The sequence below is a fragment of the Oncorhynchus mykiss genome, chromosome 8 (assembly GCF_057628025.1).
Source record: "Oncorhynchus mykiss isolate SJ-2025 chromosome 8, ASM5762802v1, whole genome shotgun sequence".
NCBI classification, from domain to species: domain Eukaryota; kingdom Metazoa; phylum Chordata; class Actinopteri; order Salmoniformes; family Salmonidae; genus Oncorhynchus; species Oncorhynchus mykiss.
In genome coordinates, this window is record NC_143029.1 from 32544364 (window position 1) to 32566055 (window position 21692).

Sequence of the window (21692 nt, forward strand, 5' to 3'; positions counted from 1 at the left end):
GACCCGTAATAACAATACACGGGACGTGACCTGTAATAACAAGTGCACAACAATACATGGGACGAGACCCGTAATAACGAGTACACAATACACGCAGCACGGAAGCCGGAACAACAAAGCACAGGTGCGCACAAGACCAACGGAAATGGGAACAATAACCAACAAGGCAATGGTGAACAGAGGGCACATGTATACAATTATCAATCAGGGGGAATGGGAACCAGGTGTGCGTAATGAAACAGTTCGGTGGTGCCTAGAGGCCGGTGAAGTAGACCTCCAGTGCTGGTGCACAGAATGAGCAGCAGTACCGGGGGAATCCGTGACAGCTCTCTGTTACTCTTTTTTTTTGTATTGGCATTAGCACAGTATACATGATCCCAATTCTAGCTACAAGATGGAGGCACATTGAACCATGTTGCGCATCGTTGACGTAATACCTGAATTCCTTCATCTTTATGCACATTTGCCATTGGCTCACCATTCAGGGACATAGCATCGCATACAGTAGATTACATCCCTGTGAATATGACTGGGTCGGATCTTGTTACACAAGGCTACACTGGCCTTGATGTATGTTATGTGGTTGTTGTTGAGTCTAAATTTTATCCCTCATCAAAAGCTCTTATCATCTCTCCAAATCATTTATACACGAAATCATTTTGTGTTTTGGTTGTTCTTGTTTCTTTTTACTTTGTGTTTTCCTCAATGGATGTTTTATTCATTTATTCTGGGATGTTTATTAAGGTAATGAAAGGAGAGAAGGGGATGGAACTCATCATGTTTTATGGATCAAAGACACAATGAGGTCTAAGCTTCTTTGGTGCTGTGTTTTCCCCCCAATTAGTCAAGACTCTGACAACCTTATCACTGGCTAATATAATAATACAGTTTATGCCACTTAGTGAGTTTGATTCCCGGGACCACCCATACATAAAATGTATCCATGCAACGACAATCATGCATGGATACATTTTATGTATGGGTGGTCCCGGGAATCAAACCCACTACCATTGCATTACAAGCACTATGCTCTACCAACTGAGCTACAAAGGACATTTGCTGCCTTTTCACCACTCTCTAACCCTCTCTCCACCAACCCTTTGGCCACCACCATGACTGATATTAATCAATAGTAGATGTGATGGGGGCCCATGGTATTGCAACTGATTTGGGTGTCAGAGACAGTCCGGGGTATGTAGGACCTATGAAGCTACGTCACAGTCAGCCCAGTCCATGTAAAACACTTGGGCTCAGCCTATTTTTTTGTCAACAATCCTTTTTCTTTTTACTCATTCTCCCTCTCGTGTGTCATTCATTGTAGGCCCGTGGAACTCAGTCTGGGTCTCAACAATGCTATTTCTCTGTAACAAATTAACAACAGACTTTCAGCATGCTTATAGAGAAGGGCACTCAGCATGTGGAGTACTGCACTGACACAAGAGACTGATTGGTTGAAAGAAATGTATAATAATAAGATTGTGGGAGCTGTACTGTTAGATTTCAGTGCTGCCTTTTGATATTATTGACCTGTTGTTGAAAAAACATTTGTGTTATGACTTTTCATCCTCTGCGTCACGTGTGCTTCCCCCTCGGGCATCTAGGTCACCAGGCTGCCGTTATGGTGCACACCTGTCAGCATCGTTACGCGCACCTGCAAGTCGTCAGACTCACCTGGACTCCATCACTTCCTTGATTACCTGCCCTATATATGTCACTCCCTTTGGTTCCTTCCCCCGGCGTCATTGTTTCTGTTTCATGTCTGTGCATTGTTAATAGAACTCAAAAGGTTTTCATTATTGGAAAAGCTTCTCCAATGTCAAACATGTGAAGTGTGGTGTACATCAGAACAGCTCTCTCGGCCCTCTACTCTTTTCTATTTTTACCAATGACCTGCCACTGGCATTAAACAAAGCACGTGTGTCCATGTATGCTGATGATTCAACCATATACGCATCAGCAACCACAGCTAATGAAGTCACTGAAACCCTTAACAAAAAGTTGCGGTCAGTTTTGGAATGGGTGTCCAGTAACAAACATCTCTAAAACTGAGAGCATTGTATTTGGTACAAGTTCTAGACCTCAGCTGAATCTGGTAATGAATTGTGTGGCTGTTGAAAAAGTTGAGACTAAATTACTTGGCATTACCTTAGATTGTAAACTGTCAAACATATCAATTCAATGGTTGTAAAGATGGGGAGAGGTCTGTCTGCAATAAATAGATGCTCTGCTTTTTTGAGCAATTCCTACAAGCAATTCCTACAAGATCTGGTGTTGTCTTATCTTGATTATTGTCCAGTTGTGTGGCCGAGTGCTGCAAGGAAAGAGCTAGTTAAGCTGCAGTTGGCCCAGAACAGAGCGGCACGTCTTGCTCTTCATTGTAATCAGAGGGCTGATATAAATACTTTGCATGCCAGTCTCTCTTGGCTAACAGTTGATGTCACGTTTGTCATAAAGAGTAGACCAAAATGTAGGGAATAAACTAAATGTGAAGCTACATGCAGTGCAGAACGGAACTACACACAAACTTAGTCAAGATCCCACAAATCACAATGGGGAAAATGGCTACCTAAATATGATCCCCAATCAGAGACAACAATAAACAGCTGCCACTGATTGGGAACCATATCAGGCCACCATAGAAATACAATTCCCCTAGATAACCCACCCTAAATCACAACCCGACCCAACCAACATAGAGAATAAACAGCTCTCTATTGTCATGACGTTGCCCTCTTTGGGTACAGCGAGCACCATCCCCCTCTCTCTGTCTCCTATACTCAGGCTGCTGTGACCTCAGGTCGTAAATCCTGGAGAAGATTATCTCCTCGTGGCCACAGTATAGAGAGAGAGTGAGTTTTCATAGAGAGAACAAATTAATTTCTTCCACCTCACAGAACTTGAGGTCCGAACAACATTTATGTTCTGGAGAAAGTATAAAATATCTGTGAAGAATCAAGCTACGAACTGGTCCTTTTGGTACAATTTTGTGAAACTCATGGGAGTAAATACGGCAACATTACCATAACGCTATTTATACAATAGCCTCAGATATGAGGCTTACATCTAATTATTGTATAAGATTAATGAGTGAGGATGATCCTGATTGTGAAATTGTGTAATGTGATTTTGGACTGTTTAACTTCTTGACGCACCCTTCTCGTTAGCGGGATCATTTTAATCAACATCCGCTGAATTGCAGAGCACCAAATTTAAATTAAATTACTAAAAATATTTAATTTTCATGAAATCACAAGTACAATATAGTAAAAAACAGCTTAGCTCAGATTTCAATAAATATTTTTGGCGAAAGCTATCCAAGAGTTTATGTAAGCACATCTCTCTCAGTAGACAAATTATTACAAACAGCTAGCAGTCAAGTAGATTGGTCACGAAAGTCAGAAAAGCAATAAATTAAATCGCTTACCTTGTTTGCACTCACGAGACTCCCAGTTACACAATAAATGTTCCTATTGTTCCATAAAGATAATTTTTACATCCAAAATACCTCCATTTGTTTGGCGCGTTATGTTCAGAAATCCACAGGCTCGAGCGGTCACGACATCGCAGACGAAAATTCCAAATAGTGTCCGTAAAGTGCGTAGAAAAATGTCAAATGTTTTTTATAGTCAATCCTCAGGTAGTTTTTACAATGTATAATCGATAATATGTCAACAGGAATGTAGCTTCTTCCATAGGAGAGAGAGAGAAAATGGCTGTTGCGCATGAAAAACTCTGCTGTCACCCAGCCATCCACTGACGGGATGGGTTGTTTCTCACTCATTTTTCAAAATAAAAGCCTGAAACTATGTCTAAAGACTGTTCACAGCTTGAGGAAGCCATGGGAAAGGGAATCTGGTTGATATCCCTTTAAATGGAGGCAAGGCCTCCAATGGAACAGAGAGCTTTCAGTAAAAACAGCACTTCCTTGTTGGATTTTCCTCAGGTTTTTGCCTGCAATATCAGCTATTTTATACTCACAGACAATATTTTGACAGTTTTGGAAACTTTAGAGTGTTTTCTATTGTATGCATATTCTAGTTTCTGGGCCTGAGAAATAGGTAGTTTCAAATGGGTCCGTTTTTAAGCCAAAAACAAAAAAACTGCCCCCTACACTAGAAGTTACTGAAGGAAACTGCAATTCCCTTTGGAGTTTAACTAAATCAGAGGACCGCCCATGAGCACAGTTATGGTCTGTCGTCCTGGGACAGGCCCCTTTCTGCTCTTCCGAATAAAACCCCCACCTTGAGAATTTCTCAACAGACCATGTTTCTCTCAATTACGAGACGACTAAGGTTGAGACCAGCTTACCTCGATAACGAGAGTGCCAAGGTTTGAGAGGAGACCATAAACCTGAGTATAAGCTAAGGTTTGAGTAGATGGCTGAATCCTTTAACCATACCACGTGGTTAAACTCTTAGACTATCGATACCGACAGAATAAGAACAAGTCTTTTATATTAATTACTATTCTGCAGCTAGGAATTCGGTATCATTGAACGCGAAGACCGACAACCACCAGAACATCTATTCTATAATGACATGAATGAATGTCATTCTGAGCTATCCATTCTAACCACGACAGACAGAGAGCGGACAAACTCTCCAACAGAAACAAACTTTTCAACAGAGATCTCGACGACACACTAAGCGTAAATATATATGTTGATTGCAATTGTTCCCGAATGAGTGAGCATTCATGTGCAAAGGATTAGCATTTAAATTGTTATAATTATCAACTGTGTGTTGTCGTATCTCAGTCGACCCCACTTTCCTTTTGTGCCCACTAGGGCACATCCGCTATCATTTCTTTGTAACCATATCTACTGTTTGTTATGCATTTCTGTGAGTACTTAGTTAGTAAACAAATATTTTAAGACAATTGATGTATGGATGACTCATAGTGAAGACTGGGTTCGTGCAGATAACCAACAATTTACGACGTTTGGAATGAGACTGACGTGAGGAAAATAATAATTCATTAATTCGAAGACTAATTGATCAGATGTTAAATATCTGAAAGTTATATTAGGAAAATTATAACTTTGTAATCTGAATATTTTCCTTGGTGCCCCAACTTCCTAGTTAATTACAGTTAAATGATTAATCAGTTTAATCGTGTGATAATAATTACAGAGAGTTATTTGATAAAGATTAATCTTCAGTTTAATGATGCCAAAGACACAACACGATGGTCAGAGCGTGACAGTTTGGAAGGGACTGACTGCATCACTTCTTCTTTCTGTAAGAAACAATGTTTTAAATAGTTTGCATAGTCAACTTACACGCAGCTCTGACACACACACTTACCCCACCAGACATGCCGCCAGGGGTCTCTTCACAGTCCCCAAATCCAGAACAAATTCAAGAAAGTGTACAGTATTATATAGCGCCATTATTGCAAGGAACTCGTTCTATGTCATATTGCTCAAATGAACAGCAGACCTGTTTTTTTTTAAAAACAGATGAAGCAACACCTCACGGCACAATGCCTCTCCCCTATGTAACCTAGATAGTTTGTGTGTATGTATTGGTAATGATATGTAGGCTCTGTGTGCCTTTTTTAAATTTAATTGATGTAGTTCTGTCCTTGAGCTGTTCTTGTCTGTTAATGTTCTGTATTATGTCATGTTTCATGTTTTGTGTGGACCCCAGGAAGAGTAGCTTCTGCATTTGCAACAGCTAATAAAATAACAATACCAAACTTACTGTTGAGAGTAAAAAAACGGAATTTCCAAAATGTGGTTGTGCATCAGCAGTTGGTCTTTTGACAAAATTAGAGCATGTCAGCTAACATTTTTATATTGGTAAGTTAGGCAAGTGGCCAGCTTTATAAACTTGCAGTAATAATAGTCGAATTATAGAGCAGGAGTGGCTCCATTGATCAGTAGATATCATATTTAAAACAGCAAACATTTGTCTCCACCCTATGGCAAAATATGTAGAATTGCAGGAAATTAGCTGCATAACTGCAAATTCTTCTCTCCACCCAAAAGACAAATCTGTAGAATTGCAGCAAACTTGCTTGAAAACTGCAACAACATTTTGCTTAGGGCCCCCAAAACGCTAGGGGCCGGCTCTGACTGCATGTGTGGGTATAGATGTGGGTACGCAGACCTTCATGATGAGTTCAGATTTTCTGTGGCCCCCACCCCATCAAAGTTGCCCATCCCTGCTCTAGATACAGATGTTGGGTTTCATCAGCGATGCAGTGCTATATTTAGAACAGGCCTAGGCACTGTTACCTAATTGGTAGAGTGAGAGGAATGGAGTTCAACACAAGACAAACAGAAATCAGTTACAAGTAAGAATGCCAAGTATCATAAAATGGATAAATTGGATTTCAATGGAAGTTCTATTTTCTCTTGCATCCCTTTTTTTTTTGAATGGATACGAGTGTTACTGACCAGCCCTTTGGGATGGCATATTTTTGGAGAGGACTTGATATGTCTGTAATGGACAGACAGAAATAGCTTTCCTTTGTTCCGTTATCCTTTGGGAATGAACATTCACAATGAATGGGCTTGCAGAGATCGGTCTCCTTTATCAGAGCTGCAGTCTGCAGTGTTAACCCATTTACCTCATGTAGCCTAACACTGTAATATTCAAATGCATCTGATTCACATTGATACAGTAGTTGCAGTACCTCTTCAAAGGGTCCGTTTAGAGAAGGACAAATCCCAGTGTTATTATTACACGGCAGCGCCTCTCTAAAGTAGAAAACACAGTCTATGTGATATATTTTAAATTCAACATTCTGTAATTCACTTAAGAGCTAGACTCTCCGTTTTTCTTATCGTGAACTATTCCATTGTAAACTAAATGGAAACGCTGTGGAGTAAGAATCAATGCAGGGAGAGTGGCAAATTTGGTTTGTATATTAAATTAAATATTAATTTCAAATGTTTGACTATTGAAGGACTGAGCCATAGCGCTTTATGCAACCAAGCCTATGCTCCCGGAATCAATTTTATTCACGTGCCATGTTTTTATTTGTTGATGACCCTCCAATTGGTGATGAGAGATTTAGGTCCAAAAGATGAGAGAGAGATCAGAGATTTCATGCCGAGAAATCACATCAAAAACATGTATTTGGAATGCTTTTTTTCAAATTCCATAAGATATTCAGTGGCAATATTATTTGCGTGTAGTAATGAAAAGTATCAATATTTGTTTTGGTTCTGAGCGTTATGTTCACACTCATTAGTTGAAGGTGTTTTTGCTGGCTCTGCACTGTATTCTAATAGGGTTTTACATGCCTGTATGCAGACATGGCTGGTGGCTCCAGTCTTATCATTCTGCTTAAAAGGTAGTCATAGTCAGTATGTAATTACAGAGTATATTAAAATGCTCCGTTGGGTTCCTTCCCTATTAAAAGTGGTCTTGTTAGGAATATATAGTTATCACAGACGAACTGCACCGTCAGCTCATAGCACCCAGCTGGGAGTCTCTCTCTCTCTCTCTCTCTCTCTCTCTCTCTCTCTCTCTCTCTCTCTCTCTCTCTCTCTCTCTCTCTCTCTCTCTCTCTCTCTCTCTTTGCAAAATGATAAAACCAAGCTGGGGGCTAAATTATATTTGTTAAATTAAGAAATAAGACAGGACAACAAGTTTGTTATACATGATGAGGCAGTCGTGTGCTATCAAGAAACAATGTGCACATACTGTTTACGTAGTTTTACATAGGGGTGACTGTTTACACCACCCCGCTCACGGAAATGGTTCGCCCCTACAGACAGTGAGTCACGTGATCGCGGCTTTCTATATAAAGCAGGCAGACCTGCATCGAGGCATTCAGTTACTGTTCGACTGAACATTAGAATGGGTGAAACAGACTTTGAGCGTGGTATAATCGGCAGTGCCAGGTGCGCCGGTTCCAGTATCTCAAAAACAGCCAGCCTCCTGGGCTTTCACGCACGACAGTGTCTAGGGTTTACTTGGCACACGTTAGGTCCCTTGATACCAACTGAGAAACGTTTCCTTGCCCCAAATAATTCAGGATGTTCTGGAGGCAAAGGGGGGTCCATCCCGGTACTAGATGTACCTAATAAACTGTCCACTGAGATTATATTGTGGTGTTTGTTTTCTTATACTAGTACAGTGAAGCTAAACACTTTGGGTGGTTTCTCAGACACAGATTAAGGCTAGTCCTGGATCAAAAAAAGCAAAATCAATAGAGAATCTACAGTCAATAGTCTGACACTGTTATATATGACACCATTACACACCATATAACCTTTATCAACAGGTGTCACAACAGTACTCACTGCACCATGTTGCTGGTCACACACAGTACAGTGCATTACAGTTTCTCTGTGGGATTGACAGCTAAGCTATTACGTGTAAAACACTAGTTGAGCGGCGGTGACTCAGTCAACTAGGCAGCAGTTGGCGGGTGATGAATCTGCTCCTGGCTGTGGCGGCTGACTGGCTGGTGCAGCCGGTCCGTGGGTGTTGCCTCGCAGTATTGCCATGTCACTTTGATTAGGAGCACAGTCGCACACCATTCACATATAACCTGGGCTCCTCAGTCACAGTAATCGTGTCCATTTGTGGAGTGACATGAAGGCGATTGATGTGTTGTAACGACCTGGGGCTGAGCACTGAGCATAGCCCCACAGCAATACAGGTGGAAGGAAAAAGAAAGCGACTTAATGAGCTGGGAGACCTTGAAGTGAGTCCGACACGGACAGACAGACAGACAGACAGACAGACAGACAGACAGACAGACAGACAGACAGACAGACAGACAGACAGACAGACAGACAGACAGACAGACAGACAGACAGACAGACACACACACAGACACACAGACACACAGACACACAGACAAAGGGACAGAGAGAGAGAGAGAGAGAGAGAAAGAGGGAGAGAGAGAGGGAGATAACAGAAAGCTCAGTAAAGGTTCCTTTAGAACTTTCAGAATCAAATCAAAGTTTATTAGTCTCATACACAGATTTTCTGGTGTTATTGCAGGTGCAGTGAAATGCTTGTTGCCAACTCCAATAGTGCTGTATATTGTCTCACAAATACAATACTAATACACCAATATGCGCAGCCTTGCAGATGCATTTGAGCAAATATATGACATTTGTGGTGCTAGAATTAATAAAGCTTCATATTTTGTATTCTTTTCCTGTTCTCGAGGTAAAAAACTTTAGTATTGGTCATATTGTCACAATGGACATTTGTAATTACCCTTGGGCGGGCCTGGGAGCCAAGTGTCAGCTTCTTGGGTAGCTGCATGCGGTGTATAACAGAATCCGCTAGATTGCGAGTAAGGCAAAAACAAATGCAAGGGGGAAATTTTGTGAACTCATGTAGATTTGGGTCACTTTTGAGGATGTTCCAGTGTTTGAATACAATGGATTTGACACGACCGGCACAAGGGTTATACTCTGTGAAGCTAATGATATGCGCACTACGTTTCTGCAATGCCGGTTTGATAAGAGTGTCATTGAACAGGCCTTTTCTGAACGTCAGAAACAGAAACCAGGACAAAACGCCCCCACGTTTGTGTTTTTCCATAGAGTATAACCCATGTGCCAGTCTCATCTCATTGTATTGAAACACTGGAACATCTTCAAAAATTCACAAAATTGCCCCATCATATTTGTTTTTGGCCATGCGCGCAATCTAGCCGATTCCGTTACACACAGCACACAGCTACCCAAGTAGCATGACAATTTACTCCCAGGCCCAGCCAATGGCAATTACAAATGCGGCCACTGTGTACGTTGTGACAATACGACCAATTCTAAAGTTTTTACCACCCAAGAACAGGTAAAGAATGCAAAATCCAAAGCCTCATTAATTGTAGCACCACAAATGTCACATACATGCTGAAATGCATCTTGTGGGGCTGCGTATATTGGTCAAACTAAATGAGCATTTAAACTTTGCATTGCAGAACATAAGGCTGCTATTCAAAATAAAAACACGGACTATGTTATTGCGATCCACTGCATTGAAGCCAACAATGGCTCACCTTCCTCCCTGTGCTTTGAAGCCATAGATCATAAATTTCACAGAGAGGAGGTGACATCATACGTAAACTAAAACAAAAATGGGCATTCTGGCTGTACTCCTGACACTCTGTGGATCCTAAGGGTCTAAGTGATGATTTGTCACTGTCCTCGTTTCTATAATGTTGTTGCCTTGATTATTTGGGTCTCTGTGTCTCTGGATTCACTGGAACGCAAATATCACCTATGTATATTTTGACATGGCCTATTGATTAATGAGACATACTATTTATCTTATTATTTGTGCTATAATTGCCATTTACCTTTAAACATATTATCATTGTAATTTCTTTACATTGTTGTGTCTCAATGGACCACTAGGCTATAAATAGGAACTAAGTGTCTTTCTGCTAGATGGTAACAGAGTGAAGAGAACGTGGCTCGGGTGACTGACGTCCTTAGCCTTCCTTTGACACAAGTGCTGTAAATGTCCTGGAGGGCATGCCCCCTGTGATGCGTTGGGCTGACTGCACTACCCTCTGGAGAGCCATTGAGTTGAGGTCAGTGCAGTTGCCGTACCAGGCGGTGATGCAGTCCGACAGAATGCTCTCAATGGTGAATTTCTTCAGCCACCTGACGAACTTAAAGCTTTTGAACCTCTCCACTGCGGCCCCATCGATGTGAATGTGATGTCTTGTTGCCTCTTCTGTCTCCTGTAGTCCATGATCAGCTCCTTTGTTCTTTTTACGTTGAGGGGGAGGTTATTTTCCAGACACTACTCCACAAGGGCTTTAACTTCCTTGTCAGCTCTCTAGTCATTGTTGGTAACCAGGCCTACCACTTTTGAGTCATCAGCAAACGTAACGATTGGTTTGGACTCGTGCGTAGCCATGCAGTCATGGGTGAAGAGGGAGTACAGGAGGGGGCTGAGCACACACCTTTGTGGGGCCCCGGTGTTGAGGATATGAGTGTTCCTACCATCATGTCTACACTCAGGTGTTGCCTGAGTGTGAACTGTATTATTATACATTCTGGATGGACTGGTTACCTTACGCTACGCTTGAAAATGTCTATCCATTAGTCTGGGAGAGAACGTATAGCCCTAGGCGATGCTGTTGGTATCATGTTTCAGGTAAGACCCAGATGCAGACAATGTCGAAGTAACAACAGTTTATTAATCGAACAGGGGCAGGCAAAAGGCAGGTCAAGGGCAGGCAGAGGTCAATAATCCAGATAGGTGGGGCAAAGGTACAGGACGGTAGGTAGGCTCAGGGTCAGGGCAGGCAAAGGTAATCCAGACCGGAACAATCGAGAGACAGGAGCATAAGGGAAAAAAGCTGGTAGGCTTGACGAAACAAAACGAATTGGCAACAGACAAACAGAGAACACAGGTATAAATACACAGGGGATAAATACACAGGGGATAATGGGGAAGATGGGCAACATCTGGAGGGGGGTGTAGACAATCATAAAGCCGGTTGAAACAGATGAGGGTGTGACAGCTGGTTCATTGATTGTGCAGGGCTGCTTACAGTTAGCCTGCAATAAGTGAATTTGTATTTGATTTTGAATAGCCTAGTAATAGGGAATGTTTTATATGATCTTTATATAGGCCATAAAGATCATCAAGGACAACAACCACCCGAGCCACTGCCTGTTCACCCTGCTATCCTCCAGAAGGCGAGGTCAGTACAGGTGCATCAAAGCAGGGACAGAGAGACTGAAAAACAGCTTCTATCTCAAGGCCACCACTAACATTGAGTGGCTGCTGCCAACATACTGACTCAACTCCAGCCACTTTAATAATGGAAATTGATGTAAAAAATGTATCACTAGCCACTTTAAACAATGCCACTTAATATAATGTTTACATACCCTACATTACTCATCTCATATGTGTATGCATGTACTGTACTCTATATCATCTACTGCATCTTGCCATCTTTATGTAATACATGTATCACTAGCCACTTTAAACTATGCCACTTTATGTTTACATACCCTACATTACTCATCTCATATGTATATACTGTACAGGCAGTTAACCCACTGTTCCTAGGCCGTCATTGAAAATAAGAATTTGTTCTTAACTGACTTGCCTAGTTAAATAAAGGTAAATAAAATATGCAGTTCTGTACCATCACTCATTCATATATCTTTATGTAGATATTCTTTATCCCTTTACACTTGTGTGTATAAGATAGTAGTTGTGGAATTGTTAGGTTAGATTACTCGTTGGTTATTACTGCATTGTCGGAACTAGAAGCACAAGCATTTCGCTGCACTCGCATTAACATCTGCTAACCATGTGTATGTGACAAATAACATTTGATTTGATTTTAATAATTAATTGAGTGACACATTACCTTCAGTTATACAGAATATCTCACCGCCATGTGTTTCCTTCTCCTCCTCTATCTCCGTTATTTCATTCTTGAGCGCGAAGACAAGCTGTCAACAGTTTAGTTAAATATATTTTCATTGCTAAAACATATTACTATTTTTTATTTTACCTTTATTTAACTAGGCAAGTCAGTTAAGAACAAATTCTTATTTTCAATGACAGCCTAGGAACAGTGGGTTAACTGCCTGTTCAGGGGCAGAACGACAGATTTGTACCTTGTCAGCTCGGGGGTTTGAATTTGCAACCTTCCGGTTACTAGTCCAACACTCTAACCACTAGGCTACCCTGAGAGATCTCCCAACTTAAGCACTGGGAAGCTGCAAGAGTAAGGTTGGAGAGCCCATGGCATACAGAGTTTGGGCGGAATATCACCTGTCGGGCAGCGAGAGCATGCTCCTTAAACAGTGTTTGATGTGTGGAGTGAAATAAGTGTTTTTATATTTATTTCTCAGTTGCATACTTAGCACATGATCCACAGTGGTGGAAAATTGTACACAAAATGTGCGGACTAAAAAGTGTATCATCATTTTCTTAAGAAATGTAGTGAATAAAAAGTAAAAGTTGTCAAAAATATAAATAGTCAAGTAAAACACAGATATCCCAAACACTACTTAAGTAGTACTTTAAAGTATTTTTACTTACGTACTTTACACCACTGATGATCCTTTATTAAACTGAAGTAGCCCTAACCTACAAAATAGACCAGTGCGAAAGAGCACAGCCTCCATTCGCTAGGCTGATAGAGTGAATACAGTTGACATGTATTTTTTTGTTGTTCTAAATCTAAACTCATTTGACATATTAGTAAAGACAAGAGGATCACTTGATGAAAGAACAGCTGTGCAGCCTGAGGCAAGACACAGAGAGCAAGCTTTTTCAGCTACTTTCTCAAATCATCCACAGCCTGTCGTCGTGTCATGCAGCCCATATATGTTTTGATTTCTAAGGTTTGTATCATTCACAGCTAAAGTTGCCAATTACTCTAAATCGAGCATGTTTCAAACAATCACTATTATGTTCAACATAGCCACTTCATATGCACACTCGCACTGTAATGAGGAAAATATAATTTCGATTTTATTCAGCTAAGTTCAATTGTATCCTTCTTACCATAAAATCATATATATTACTATAAAAATGATGTTACGGACTTATAAGCATATGTTGTCAGCTAAATGAATGAGCCTACAGCCTATGGCATGAAGCATAGCCAGATAACATACAGTAGACCAACTCATATTCTGTTCTTCTGAAATACATTCTCTTCATATCGTAATGTTTCTTTAGATCTTACGGAAATAAATAGTAGATTTATTGTGATGGTGTAAAGGAAATTGACTGATTGATTTATTTCAAAGGCGCGCATCAGCGGCTTGTATGCATGGAGGCCTGGTGATGCTAAACCTGTTTATGTTAATTAATGGTAAATTACCATAAGACCGGCAGCATGACAATAACCGGCTGACAACATTTCATGACCGCCACAGCCCTATACAGTACATGGCTGATGTCAAAGTGTATTATGGGGACATGAGTTTCCCAGAATGTATGATTATGTAATTGGATATAAGAGTGGACATATTGGAACCATCATGCATCATGATATCCTTTTAGGCCCTGTAGACAAGTTCACCATCCAAAACAGTGGTGCAATCCACAAGCCCATCGATATCTAGCGGATGCTATCATTGCAGTAGGCAGTACAGCAGGCAGTACAGTAGGCAGTATATTAATGTTAAGTAAGTGGTTTGTGGACCTAAAGAGTACTAAAGAGTGAGTGATAGGTTTAGTTTACCATTGTTGTTGTTGTTGTCACTGCTGTGTGGTGAATCATGGCCTGTCTGACCCCCAGACGGATGACGCTGCCTCGTGCTAACACCAAAGCTCGCTAATAGCGTCTGGTGTAAGATGTGCGCCAGTCACAGCGCTCATGAGAGAAACCCATCTATAAGGGACAGGAGAGGCGGTAGAGTGTTGTGACCTTGAGCAAAGGAACTAGCTCGTCCCAAAATCAGATACGTAGTAATAATATATGGATGAGGATCATGAATTTGTCAGTCATGGTCTCGTCAGTCTAGCTCACCTTCTTGTTGTAGCTCACTGTGTACACATCTAGCAGACTGACACCCGGAGTCTTGCTCTAGGGCAAAACAGTCAACGCTGAGATCCTCTCACTGAGGAAGCAACTCACAGAACCTTACTTTTGTAATCGAGGGATGATTTTGATTTCATGAAGTTCTGAGGTGGATTTGATGTTTAAACTGTGTTTTCCTTCTCTCTCTTTCCTACAGGACGGTCTTATGATGGTCAGAATGAGCTCAGGAATAAGGCTTTTGCTGAGGTGAAAATAATGGAAGCCTGACCCAAGGAGAATCTTCCACCTGATTATCCATAGCCTGTTCGCTGTGAGTCTTACATCCTATATCCATCTCTCACTGGGACACACACACACACGCGCACGCACGCATGCGCGCACGCACGCACGCACGCACGCACGCACACACAAACACACACACACACACACACACACACACACACACACACACACACACACACACACACACACACACACACACACACACATACACACACACACACACACACACACACACACACACACACACGCCTCTATACAATCCTCTATCCCTTTAGAATAGCTCACACCTCCTCAGGCGGTTTGATTGTGGCCACTGGGAGAATGATCACATACAGCAGATATAAATAGCATCCGATGAGAGGAGGCAGAATCCACACCTCTGTGTGTCCGCCAAGAGGAACCGCCTTTTAAATTCAGCCTCTTAGTGCTGTTTAGCGCCTGGAGATGACTTTCCAGGAAGTTATGTTTAATCTGGTTGGCGGAGAGAAAATCACCATTGATTGCCTTTTATTTAAGATTAATTTTATAGTGTTGGGCCTCTGAAGGTCTACATGTGAAGGAGTAGAATGTGGTCTTAGGACTGTTAGGATGGTGTAAAACTGTCCACAAAATGTCAGCACTAGAATTTCTTCTCCTCTGTGAAATGTGGGGGATGAACGTTTCAAACCTATTTGTAGCTAGGAAATACTGGCTCTGGAGCAGTTGTGTAAAGTACTTAAGAAAAAATACTTGAAAGTACTACTTAAGTCGTTTTTTGGGTGTATCTGTACTTCACTGACTATTTCTATTTTGACAACTTTTACTTTTACTTCATTACATTCCTAAAGAAAATGATCTACTTTTACTCCATACATTTTGACATCCAAAAGTACTCGCTACATTTTGAATGCTGGACAGGAAAATTGTGTAATTTACAAACTTATCAAGAGAACATCCTTGGTTATCCCTAGAGCCTCTGATCTGGCGGACTCACTAAACACATGATTCATTTGTAAATTATGATGTCTGACTGTGCCCCTGGCTATCTGTAAATAAATTAAAAACAAGAAAATGGTGCCGTCAGGGTTGCTTCAAATAAGGAATTTGAAATGATTTCTACTTTTACATTTATATTTGACTATTATATATCATTTTATATTTTAGCAATTACTTTCACTTTTGATACTTAAGTATATTTAAAACCAAATACTTCAAAAATATTGATAAACCTCTTTGTCATGCTAGCTGTAACTTTAAGGACACTGTATGTCACTCAATCTCAACTCTGGAGCTCACAGCCAGTTCCACTGGGTTATTTCATTGTTCTCCTCTAATCAGGGACTGATTTCGACCTGAAACATCAGGTGGTTGCAAATTAATTGTCTGATAGAACAGAAAACCAGCAGGCTCCGGACCTCAAAGGGCAGTGCTCTCCAAATGGCATCCTGCGCAGGGCTTACTTTGGCCCCCATGTAAAAAGAAATGCTATGTTCATTGTTGGACATAAAAGACTTTCAAAACACCAGGAATCAGCTCCAATTGATTTTCATTTTGGAAATCTTTCCCCAATTATTTCCACTCATAATAGAGAGATGTGATCATATACAAATGTAAGCCAGGTTTGAAATGATTGTGTTTCAGTCAAAAACTATATCTGTGGTCAATTTTATGTCTACAAATGATTTGTAATTATGTGTGAGTTCATAAATTCACTCTGGTGCAGTGTAGAGTTTGCTCTGGGCGTTAGTAAATTCAGAGCTTTGTCAGATTGTCCGTTTGTAAATTTGGAACATTTCACACTTGGAGCGTTCAGAGTGCACACTGGACGCTCGGGCCAAGGAGTAGAGTTGATCCAAGCGTTCTGACCTCACAACGGCAGTCAAGCACCCAAGCTAACTGGGTAAAGTTGGCTAGCTTGCGCGCTACTTCCAGACACAAAAGAGAGAACACCTCACTTTAACCATTTTACTCGCCTTTATTTGGCTCTTGTCATGTTATCCAGAGTGTTGGTGACTGTAACTGTGCTGCTGGCAACAATTGAAGAAAAATTATATTTGCAGACGTTTACTGACACCAGTCATATTCAACGAGTGTTGCACATTCGTAAATTCATCAGTTATTCTGCGTTCTGGCACACTCAGACGAAAGTTCTCTGAAATCGGAGTAGATAGTCAGAGTGAATTTGTGTTCTGGCCCCCCGACCATCCGCTCCAGAAAAAATTGGCCCGCGGTTGAATCTAGTTGATGATTCCTGTCGTAGGGTAAGAGTTAAATACCCCTGCTGTATAAAATTCTGAATATGCCTTGTTTTCCTCATTAGTGTTCTGATGGAGGCCGGGGAATAAATTACTAATGTTGAATTTATGATCTGGAGAGTGTTCATTTCTACGCTGGCTCTTTGGGGAACTAGAACAACCATACATTCAAGCCACATCAAAAACAGCTTGCCACCTCGTAAACAGAGGTCCAAAATTTCCCAACATTTGTTATTCTAACAATGCTCATTAGGTTAAACAGTAGTCATTGATTAAAGGAACTGGTGATAGCTTGTGAAACCCACACACTCCTGATCAGCGTATTTAAAGGCTGGTCATTAGATAGCATATTTCACCATACTAAAGTGTTCCCTGTAGATATTACTATTATTATTAGCAATGATCTCTCTAAATCAATCCTTTTAGTAGCAAAGCATTCTGAAGCAAAGCTTCTGGTGATTTTTAAGAATGAGATACAGTACAGCCAAGATAGTCTGACTCACTTGGCAGCCATTTCTCTTTCGCCAGCTGACTAATTACCGGCCCTGTGTTTGGAGCAGAGTTCTCTCCATTTATCTCCATCTCTCTCTATGGAATAGGTAGAAGTCATTCAGATCTCATCATTTGAAAGTCAAAGGATTTGGCTCTGGATGAGGTGAGAAATACCTAGCAGATGTTCATTTCACAGAACTAAAATCTGGTGTAATTTGGTCAGATGCTCGATTTACGCAGTCTGGCCATGAGAGATTAGGGACAGGTCCAAATGTACAGTGGGGCAAAAAAAGTATTTAGTCAGCCACCAATTGTGCAAGTTCTCCCACTTAAAAAGATGAGAGAGGCCTGTAATTTTCATCATAGGTACACTTTAACTATGACAGACAAAATGAGAAACAAAAATCCAGAAAATCCCATTGTAGGATTTTTAATGAATTTTTTTGCAAATTATTGTGGAAAATAAGTATTTGGTCTATAACAAAAGTTTATCTCAATACTTTCTAATATACCCTTTGTTGGCAATGACGGAGGTCAAACGTTTTCTGTAAGTCTTCACAAGGTTCTCACACACTGTTGCTGGTATTTTGGCCCATTCCTCCATGCAGATCTCCTCTAGAGCAGTGATGTTTTGGGGCTGTTGCTGGGCAACACGGACTTTCAACTCCCTCCAAAGATTTTCTATGGGGTTGAGATCTGGAGACTGGCTAGGCCACTCCAGGACCTTGAAATGCTTCTTACGAAGCCACTCCTTCGTTGTGTATGGGATCATTGTCATGCTGAAAGACCCAGCCATGTTTCATCTTCAATGCCCTTGCTGATGGAAGGAGGTTTTCACTCAAAATCTCATGATACATGGCCGCATTCATTCTTTCCTTTACACGGATCAGTCGTCCTGGTCCCTTTGCAGAAAAACAGCCCCAAAGCATGATGTTTCCACCCCCATGCTTCACAGTAGGTATGGTGTTCTTTGGATGCAACTCAGCATTCTTTGTTCTCCAAACACGACGAGTTGAGTTTTTACCAAAAAGTTATATTTTGATTTCATCTGACCATATGACATTCTCCCAATCTTCTTCTGGATCATCCAAATGCTCTCTAGCAAACTTCAGACGGGCCTGGACATGTACTGGCTTAAGCAGGGGGACACGTCTGGCACTGCAGGATTTGAGTCCCTGGCGGCGTAGTGTGTTACTGATGGTAGGCTTTGTTACTTTGGTCCCAGCTCTCTGCAGGTCATTCACTAGGTCCCCCTGTGTCATTCTGGGATTTTTGCTCGCCGTTCTTGTGATCATTTTGACCCCACGGGTGAGATCTTGCGTGGAGCCCCAGATCGAGGGAGATTATCATTGGTCTTGTATGTCTTCCATTTCCTAATAATTGCTACCACAGTTGATTTCTTCAAACGAAGCTGCTTACCTATTGCAGATTCATTCTTCCCAGCCTGGTGCAGGTCTACAATTTTGTTTCTGGTGTCCTTTGACAGCTCTTTGGTCTTGGCCATAGTGGAGTTTGGAGTGTGACTGTTTGAGGTTGTGGACAGGTGTCTTTTATACTTATACAAGTTCAAACAGGTGCCATTAATACAGGTATCGAGTGGAGGACAGAGGAGCCTCTTAAAGAAGAAGTTACAGGTCTGTGAGAGCCAGAAATCTTGCTTGTTTGTAGGTGACCAAATACTTATTTTCCACCATTATTTGCAAATAAATGCATTAAATATCCTACAATGTGATTTTCTGGATTTTTTTTCTCATTTTGTCTGTCATAGTTGAAGTGTACCTATGATGAAAATTACAGGCCTCTCTAATCTTTTAAAGTGGGAGAACTTGCACAATTGGTGGCTGACTAAATACTTTTTTGCCCCACTGTACGTGTCATTAAAAAAAATGCGCTCCCCTCCCCAACGTTACAAATATTTTCACATTACCCTCCCCTTGTACTTTAAAATAAATTGAACACCCTCCCCCTCATAAAATTAAATTAACTCAAACTTATGTCTACGACCACAAATAAAAATACATGTAACTACCCTCTGTTTATAAATGTGGATATCGACTTTGCCACTTCAGCATGCTTTTCTGGCACAGTCGATGCCACACAAGGTTACAGGCCAGAAGGTTGTGGGTTCGCTGACCACCACAGACTAGCTCACTCTCCCTGCCTGTTTCATTACAATACGATCAGAGCCAGCTGCAGACAATGCTTAGCTAGGGGAAAATCAGATTTTCAACATTTTGATGCCATATTTATAATTTCATAAAATATATGCAACGAATTTCTGTGCCAATGTTTCTGTACCAATGCACCACGCAACCAATAAACAAAGCATACCAACTTCGGGTACTTCAATATCATGGTTTGTGTTTTCAACACCACAATAAATTGACTTTGTCAGTCTTGACAAACAGAAAATACATCTGTCCCTACCTTGTAGGCTTACCCAGTATCGAAGGCTTTGGTTGACAATATCTAAAAACTATTAAACTTTTTAGTGTTTTGTAATAGATATAGAATATAGAATAATAATAGAATATAGTGACCAGGATTGCATAATAAAGTTGGGGACTTATTTCCATTGTGGTCCCTATGTTTTACATACAAATATACGTAATTACATAGATACAGACACATTACATAGATACTGACACAGAAATAACCTCCAGATGAATATGAGGGGGAGTTTAAGTACAATTCTTACAAGCTTGTTTGGCTGGAAGCTTATTATTTAGATGTTTGGGGCTGCTGGTGAACCATGATGTGCCGGCATAATCAAAGTAACACTGGACTTGCGCACTTGCCAGGGTCTTTAGGGTATCTCTAGCTAGGTATAGCCTTTTTTTTTAGGGGGAGGGGTTTACTTTCTTAAAACAATAATTGTCCACATTACATTTCAGCTGTCAGAGATTTTTAATTCAAATATTTTGTATAAAGATAAGCATTATATTGTTAGATTATAGGAGTAACTCTGGTAGGCCTGAAACATTCTTCCTCACCTCAAGTTGAACTGTCGGAATCAGTTGGAGCACCTTGGCGCACTGCCTTTGTATCGTAGGCCTGCAGTAACTAAAGCTTAATAATAGCCACACCATACAAAACATTTCTATATTTTTGTAGGGTAATGTCAAAAGTAAGTCAAGCCATAGTTTATAGTGAAAATAGAAGCAGAAGAGCAAATATAAAGCAGGGGAAAAAACGCACTACCCTCCCCTGTGCCGCCCCAAAAACCACATAACCCTCCCCGAAGCAAAAAAAAATAAGTTTGACAACCCTCCCTTATTTTGGACCACCCTTCTTCCCCAGTAAATGTTGATCTGTCCCTTAAGCAGATGTGGCTGCTAAGAGGCTGAGAGATCAAGTTCTCTTCGTGTAAGATTCTGCTTTGCACTTTGTTTATCTTGCACGATGGCCCAGCGCAGAAGCAAAAATAGCTGTGCAAATGTGATGATCTGTCAATCTTATGGAACATTAGCCACTTAATGGGAAAGCAGAATCCTCCTTTCAATATAGGCTAAAGAAAAAAGCGACCATTAGCTTGTGTCGTTAGTCGAAAACTAACTGTGTTCAAAGAATGTTCTGCATATTTATACAGATGGAATTCAAATACTGATAGATGAGTGTGTGTTGATGAGTTTGAGCAGTCAAGGGTTTTAAGGGGTGAATGAATCGAAATCCTCTTATACCTTCGGCTCTTTGTTGCAGTGTATGGCACATCCAAGTGCTAGATGAATAGAGATAGATCATTATGAAAATAGGTTAGGCCTGAAATTGATTTGAAGGCTCTATTTATGTTAGAAAGCAAACATTTATTCCCTGAAGTCTTGCAAAAAAAGCAGAAAGCAATCGGTCTTGCACATATCTCCCTATGCAGTTCACATGTTTATGACTCATGTGTCTTTTGAACTGAATTTTTTTGCAAGAATAGGAAACCACACAATAAAATAACATGTAATGTCTCTACCCCATAAAGCCTCATAATCCAGTGCTATCCAATTTATTATAACTTCATCAAGCTCTCAATTTACATAAATGCGGCTCAATCCTTCACCCTAATATCACAGAGCTAATGAGTTTGGCAGGTGCGCTAGGTTGTAATTATACGAAGTAGGTTATTAAACAATTTCTTATCACAATTATTCTCTGTCAGATTGAATTATCTTAAATGTAGTTGAGAGGTCTACACTGCTACAATGGGCTTCACACTATTTAACCATGTTTCTGTCAAAAAAA

At 40.7% G+C, this 21692-nt stretch overlaps 1 protein-coding gene across 2 annotated transcripts in view; it reads left to right on the forward strand.

The window, feature by feature from the left end:
• LOC110529794 (leucine-rich repeat and fibronectin type-III domain-containing protein 2) overlaps positions 1–21692 on the forward strand; it is a 153059-nt gene that overhangs the window by 64069 nt on the left and 67298 nt on the right. For both annotated transcript variants that reach the window (XM_021612328.3, XM_090243201.1), the window contains exon 3: positions 14654–14767. The gene's annotated coding sequence lies outside the window, so the exon portion shown is untranslated. The remainder of the gene's footprint in view (positions 1–14653; positions 14768–21692) is intronic.